Below are 7209 nucleotides of genomic sequence, written 5' to 3'. Positions count from 1 at the left end.
TTTTGTCATTGTTTATGTTTTTCATGCCCTGTTTTTCTCTTTTTTCATAGATAATATGAAATGCCTTGAGCATTATCTACATTATATGGTCCTGAATATACCCTAATGAACAGCTCAGTATAAAAGTCAACAGCTTTATAATCTTATATTTAGACTATGGAATGTCTTTTTGTGTACAATGAACCATCTCTGTGACTATTTTAATTTTTATTTTATTGGTGACAAGTTGCCACTGTTGGGCCCTTGAGCAAGGCCCTCAAACCTCTCTGCTCCAGGGACCCTGTGCTCTGACCCCAACCTCCAAGGCTGGGATAGAATTTCAATGTGCTGTAATGTATATGTGACAAATAAAGGCTATTTCTATTTCTATTTCCTGGCTCTTAGTCTCCTGAATCCTCATTAACCTTGCTTATGGTGAAACAGCAGTGTTTTTGATTGATTAGAAAGATTTACAACAACACCTCTCTCTAGTCATGTTTATGTTGTATAAGCCGGCTCCTAAGCAGGTTTAAGCTTTCAGACTTGTTGTCTTGGTAACAAGTCCAACAAGAGCTTTGAATAACAGACAAATCCAGGGGCAGGTTGAGTCTCACAATCAAATCCTGTTAACTCAGTAATCCACACACAATCAAAAGACTCCAGATCTTTAAGCATGATATATAGTCCATAAACATTGTTAGGATATCCATAATGTTTCCCTGTGAGCTAGGGTACTAGCTTTCAGCTTTTCCATAAAATCTACAGGAAAAGAATGACTAAAGCACTTTTTTTTTTCCAGGTTTGCTTCCAGGCAGGTTTTCTGCCTCTTCTGCACTCCTGCTGTTTTGAGAGTCGGGCTGAAGTGAGGGTAGTCATGGTCGAACAGATGCACTAATGAATCCCTGATGTTGCACTGGACCCAGCATTCACTGTGTGTGCTTGTGTAGGTCATGTGCCAGTAATCGGTTATACAGAACACCACAATTTTCAACACACAAGATACGGATACTGTTACTGGCACCCTCTTTACATTCCAGTTTCCAGGAGGTTGGAAATAAGTATGCAGAATATTTCAGCAAAGTTTATTCTCTTGGGAGAAAAACACACATATCATGCATTGGCCTTATTTTGGACAGATTTAAAGGAGCTACTGATGTGTCCTTCTGTTAAAGGACAATCCAGTAATTCTGAGCAATGGATGAGAGCGAAAAAAAACAAACATCACAAACATAGCTCATAGCTCCAAAAGTTACACACATAGAGATATCTATACATTCACTATTGCGACATTAATTATCACAAAGGATTATGAAAGGTTTGAAAATGATCTTAATATGAAAATATGAACTGTTAGAGACTAGATCCATTTCTCTTTTTTTCATGGAGAAAATGAAGCAACACTAATTATAGACATAGCAAAGAATTAACTAAAAAGAAAAAGAGGAAGGTCAAACTGTGAGAATATTAAAAGTTGCTCTGCTCCAATAGTTTTTCTTTTCCACAGTACTGTCTCATCTGTCCTTGTTAGGCAGTACATTACAGTAGTACAGTGATAGGTGGCAGACGATGCAGCACCTGTGCCGACTCAACAAAACACAGAAAGAAAGGTGAGACTGTCAGGTTGTCTGTCCTACAACTTAGCATCATTAACATCACCTCCATTCTCAACACTTTGAATAGCATTACATGCTAGCTAACTAAGCATGCTAAGCAAATTATCTCTGTCTTGATATTGTATCAGTCTAGAATTCAAATGGAATATGACTGAATGAATGAACTCCTATACTGTGAGTACACAGTGGTCCAAACCAGTAAATGTGGTTAGCAGCTCTTTAGATGCCATATATTAGAAAGACAGTCATTAAATAGTAATAGAGAAACAATATGTAAACAATATGAACAGTGGTGCAGTGACAGCTTTGTGTATGCGATATAGTGCAAGATTGATGTGAGTTGAAATCAGTATATGTGCGATTGTAACAATTACAGATATTTTAATTTGTCATAGCAATATAAACTTTATTTATTATAAAGTGAGACAGTATAGCACGTGTGTTTCATGAATTGTAAACGTCCCAGTGTTTCTGCCAAATTAGCATGTCTGAACATGCAACATAATGTAATATATGCAGTATATGTAAAACAAAAATTCTAAATCATGTCAGAAACTTTGGCTAGTGGAAGCACAGTGTTAAAGGAAAATCCAATTTACAGATTTCTTCTGTTAGACAAAATCTATCAATCAGCAAGACACACTTCTGTCTCAACAAAAATATTTCTCATAAAAACCCAAACGTAATGTACTCAAATCTGTCTTAACTGAATTACAATGACCAGTTAGTTCATTTCTTATGTAATAGAGGGATGGACTATTTTACACATTCATAGTGAAATTATATACTGTTTTTCCCCTGTACAATACCAGTCCAGTTTAGACATTGGCCTAGGAAAGGAATGATACTAAGGAAAAAGTTTATTCCAGCTTTACCTATTATATTCCAATTAATATTCACATCAGACACCAGAATTTGGAGAAAATGTGACCTCACTGACTTTAACTAAGGGCACAGATTAGAGTACTTTTGAGATTTCACTGGTTTTTCCACTCATAACAGTCTGTAAAGTTTACCTAGGAAGGCTACAGCATTTCAAATAACCACTTTTTACAGCCATGGTGAGCAGAACAGATATCACATTAAGCCTCAAGGCAAATGGGCTTATTAGCCAAGAAAAGGAATCTGAGTCTCACCCTGCGTGTGTTCATTTTCCAACCATTTTCATATATTTACAGCTTTGATGCTGAAGCACTGGACATGTATAATGCTTTTATGCATTATGCTTCTGCCAGGTGTGCAGATATTCCTATTAACGTGACCTATTCTGTCTCCAAAAAGGCTTATTGAAAGAATGAATGTAACATCAGTTTCAATAATCATCAGCTTGTGTATACAGAGTCGATATATTTTATACATGGAATTCAACAATCTGCTAGCAGCATCAGTCTGGACTCTTCTGCAATTAACAGAATGCAGGAACATTGGATCAGTTAGCAAATACTGGTCGATTCTCAGACGTCTGATAGCAGTGCTGTGTAGAGAATAGAAAAATGAGGTGCGTGCAAAACAGTAACTTTGGCTGCTTATGAACAGCACTGCATACTGTAACTATATACACACATAAACGGTGAATTTGGTGGAACAGTTCTATTATTATTAAAAATGTCATTGCAAAGGGGGAGCTTAATGGTTACCATGTTTGCCTAACACATGTGGGGTTGGGGGTTTGATTCCTGCCTCCGTGCTGCATGTTCTCCACATGCTTTGGGGGGGTTACTTCCAGGTACTCTGGTTTCCTCCCCAGTCTAAATACATGCGTTGCAGGCTGACTGACATCTCCAAATTGTTGATACTGTAAAATAGGTGGATGGACATCATTGCATAACACAGGAGCATGAATTAGTATGCTTTCAACTTTCAAGAGTAACACCTATCTAGAACTAGGAAGTGTAATAAATATCAAATTTACTAATATTAATATACCTTATATATGCCTAATCTACCTATGACACATACAGTACAATATGTACCAGAAATATAAGTATAGATAACCTATTATTATTCGTTAATAATTAATAAGTGTTAATAAATGAAAAAAAAAATCAAGAAAATGAAGAAAAGGTTTTAATATGTGAAGTTATGTATACAGTGTGTATGTGTACTGTGTATACTGTATGTGATAAAAAAAAAATGTCTGTGAATCTCATCTTCCTTTTACATGTGGCTGCACACTTCATCCTATTGGGTCATTACTCTGTGTGTGTGTGTGTGTGTCTCATACATCCTCACTCCCTTGCTCTCTCTCTCTCTCTCTCTCTCTCTCTCACACACACACACACAGTCTGTCTCTGGCTGATGCAGTGAGACAGAGCTGGATGCTGCAGCAGCGAAAGCCTCCCGATCGTAGCCGGCGTGCAGCAGCAGGGACTCCCTCTCTCCTCACTTTCCACTCCACAGGATGTGAGAACAGGTAGGACAATCCGTTCCTCTCCTCGCTGTGGTATCCTGACACTTCATGCCTCTGTGAAATATAGAGTATGGATCCACACACTCTGTGCATTGTAATCATGCATGAACAAAATAAAATTGGAACATTTTTTGGCTTGTGCTTTTTGGCTCGGGAGAGAATTTGTTGTGAGATGTTTCATTCTTGATCTCTGCTACATTTAAAGCTCCAGGACTGCTCGGAAATCATACAAGTTAAGATACATTTGTTTTGGTGAAGTGACAAAAGTTCATATTAGGTTGCCTGGTCATTTGAATTCACTGGATAAACTTCTAATCTGTTTTTAGAAACTCAATCCGATTCAAATGTATATCCACAAGACGCAATGATTAACTACGCTGTACACGACGCTTCTGTCAGGTTTGTTATTGACGTTTATTGCGTTATTAATAATCCTGCATCCTGAGGTTCCTCTAGGGCTTTTATATATTTTATTTACAGAATACTGTATACGCAGTAAACTAGATGACCTAAGGGTTGATTTATTATTAATGCATACATTTATGACAGGATGATAAATAAAGGTGCAGTTCTAAGTGTTATTGTATAGGTTATTAAGTTGACAGAATATTCAAGACTTACAATTCAGAAACCTTAGCAGCATGCAGTTCCAGAGATTCATTTATGATGTTGGTCTTTGTATATGGATTGCGTTAATAGTTCAATTAAATTTTCAATCTAAGGTGCTACAGATTTAGGTGCACTGACAAATACATTTTAAACACTTCCATTACCAATCTGCCAGTATTGCTGGATTCTGCTTTATTTGTTTGCTTCTTTGTTTTGTAACCTTTATTTATTTAACCTTTAATTAACCAGGGAGGCCAAACTGAGACAAAAATATCTTGTACATTTTGGCCAAAGAAGGCACTGCAAACATCACTCAGACACAGAATCATTACATCAATGCAAAACAATTAAAATCATCCAGAAACTATTCCCTTTAAAATAGTTCAAATCTGTAATGAAGTTTTAGATTACAAATTATTTATTTATTAAGTTTTAGATTACAAATTATTTATATAATGGCTCAGATGGTTTAGAAAACCACCAACCTTTTGGCCAAGGAAATGCTGAAAAAGTTTTACAAATTGGTTACAAAATATTTGATGAGATATACTGTGTGTGTGTACTGTATATACTGTAAGTGAATAAGAATATGTATCTGTCTGTGGGTCTCATCTTGCTTTTTCACCTGACTGCACACTTCATCCTATTAGGCCATTACTCTGTGTGTGTGTGTGTGTGTGTGTTTGTGTGTTTTTGTGTGTATGTGTGTGTGCTATTTCACAAATAGCTTAAAATCTGAGGTAATGAGGTTAACTTTTAGACGTTTCTGTAAGTCATTCTGTAGTTGCTGTAAGACTGCTGACATATGCTTACAGTAAACATTATTCATATAAAGTATTTATATGAAGGCTCAGATGGATCAGAAAACTGTTACCTTTATATATATATATATATATATATATATATATATATATATATATATATATATATATATATATATGTGTGTGTGTGTGTGTGTGTGTAAGGGCCCAGAAAATGTACACACACTTCAACAGTTGTTATCTATGCCCTTTTTTAAAACTTGCAGCAATTGGAATGTGATAGCTTGCTGGTTAAGGTGTTGGACTACTTCAAATTCCAGGTCCACTAAGCTGTCACTGCTGGGGCCCTTGAGCCAGGCCCTTAAACCTCAGTTGCTCAGTTGTATAAAAATGAGATTAAAGGTAAGTTGCCCTGGATAAGGGCATCTGCCAAATACCAGAAATGGTAATGTAAATGGGTAGTATTATGTTTCCTCTAAAGCTATTCTTTAGTCCTCTAAAGCTATCATGTGATGGTCAGAAGAAAGCCAAAGAAAATCCCTGTGGACACTCAATGTTGTTCATACAATAGTTCACTGAAATCAAGGGTCTTGATGCTAATGGTGACCACATTGAGCACCCAATTTGACTGACATACACCTACCCTTTATGTTTATATAAATTTAGTACATTTTGTATGCATATATTTTTCATGTTGAAGTGTGTATACATTTTTGGGCCCTCTTCTCGTTCTTTAACTGCAGTTATCCAATCATCATCCAGGAACAGGTCAAGAGCTTCAATTATTATTCACATCAAACATCATAATTAAGTAAATCTGTGATCTTAGTTTTGGTGTTTTGGGCTGATTAGAGAATTACAGAAAAACTGTTGATCTTAGAGTTTCATTTGCAGCAGTCGGTAAAGTTTACACACTAAGGCTACATAATCACTTTTTACAACCATTGTGAGCGGAAAAGCATCAAAACACACAGCACTTTAATCCCCTAAACACATAGGCTTGAAGCAGAAGACCAGGTACCACCCTTATTAGCCAAGAACAGGAGGCTACAGAAAACATCAGATATAACGTTAATATTCTGTGTAATTCTACATAATAAAACTGTGTGCACTAAATATAATTTTCATTAGCAAACAGTGAAGTGAGCTAGTTGGACAATGCAAAAACTCCATTTTATTAACTGGTGTTTATTTAAAATTATGCAATAAATATGTGCAATAAAAAATGACCCCAAATTAGACAAAAAATGATAATTGTGATCATAAGGGGTTTTCTTTGTATATTAAAATTTCTTGGTACTGCTATTTAACAGAACTACATTCATTATTAAGCTACGAGTGTGTGATAGAAGAGTCTTTAAAGAAAATCTGTTGTATAAATTACTAAATGATATCAGTCTCTTCAGGGGTGACACTTTCCTGACAAAGTAATTTAAATGATTTAAACCCGTATTTCTCTCATCAGTCTGACTCTGACAAGTTAATACAGTCATCTGTATTCGGAACAACGTCTCTTCTGTGACAAACGTCTTGCTTTGGCAGTTGATAGGACCGAGTGTGAGAAAGATTTAATCGGATTTCGTTGATACAGACAGCTTTCAATGAATAAACAAAGTACTTAATATTCTTCTAAATTCCAGTTTTTTTTTCTTTTGCCAGACAATTAAATAGGAAAATCTGTATGTATGGAAATTTATGGTTTGTAGCAATTAAACAATATATAATCCAGAGTTTTCGCTTCTTTCCTTTCGCTTCTATAAGTTGTTATTTTTTTTCCTTCCCTGCCGAGATCTTGATGTCCACCTGCCTTTCAGCAGTAGCACTTAAAGAGATAAAA

General features: G+C 35.9%; 1 protein-coding gene across 1 annotated transcript in view; it reads left to right on the top strand.

Annotated features, from left to right (window-relative positions):
• The first annotated feature begins 3865 nt into the window (after window positions 1-3865).
• The window catches only part of LOC131360533 (cortexin domain-containing 1 protein), a 29049-nt gene continuing 25705 nt past the window's right edge, over window positions 3866-7209 (top strand). Inside the window, exon 1 of the mRNA XM_058401097.1 lies at window positions 3866-4005. The gene's annotated coding sequence lies outside the window, so the exon portion shown is untranslated. The remainder of the gene's footprint in view (window positions 4006-7209) is intronic.

This window comes from Hemibagrus wyckioides, linkage group LG10 (assembly GCF_019097595.1).
Source record: "Hemibagrus wyckioides isolate EC202008001 linkage group LG10, SWU_Hwy_1.0, whole genome shotgun sequence".
NCBI classification, from domain to species: domain Eukaryota; kingdom Metazoa; phylum Chordata; class Actinopteri; order Siluriformes; family Bagridae; genus Hemibagrus; species Hemibagrus wyckioides.
The sequence above is the reverse complement of the archived record's forward strand: the minus strand, read 5'-3'. Positions and strand labels throughout refer to the sequence as shown.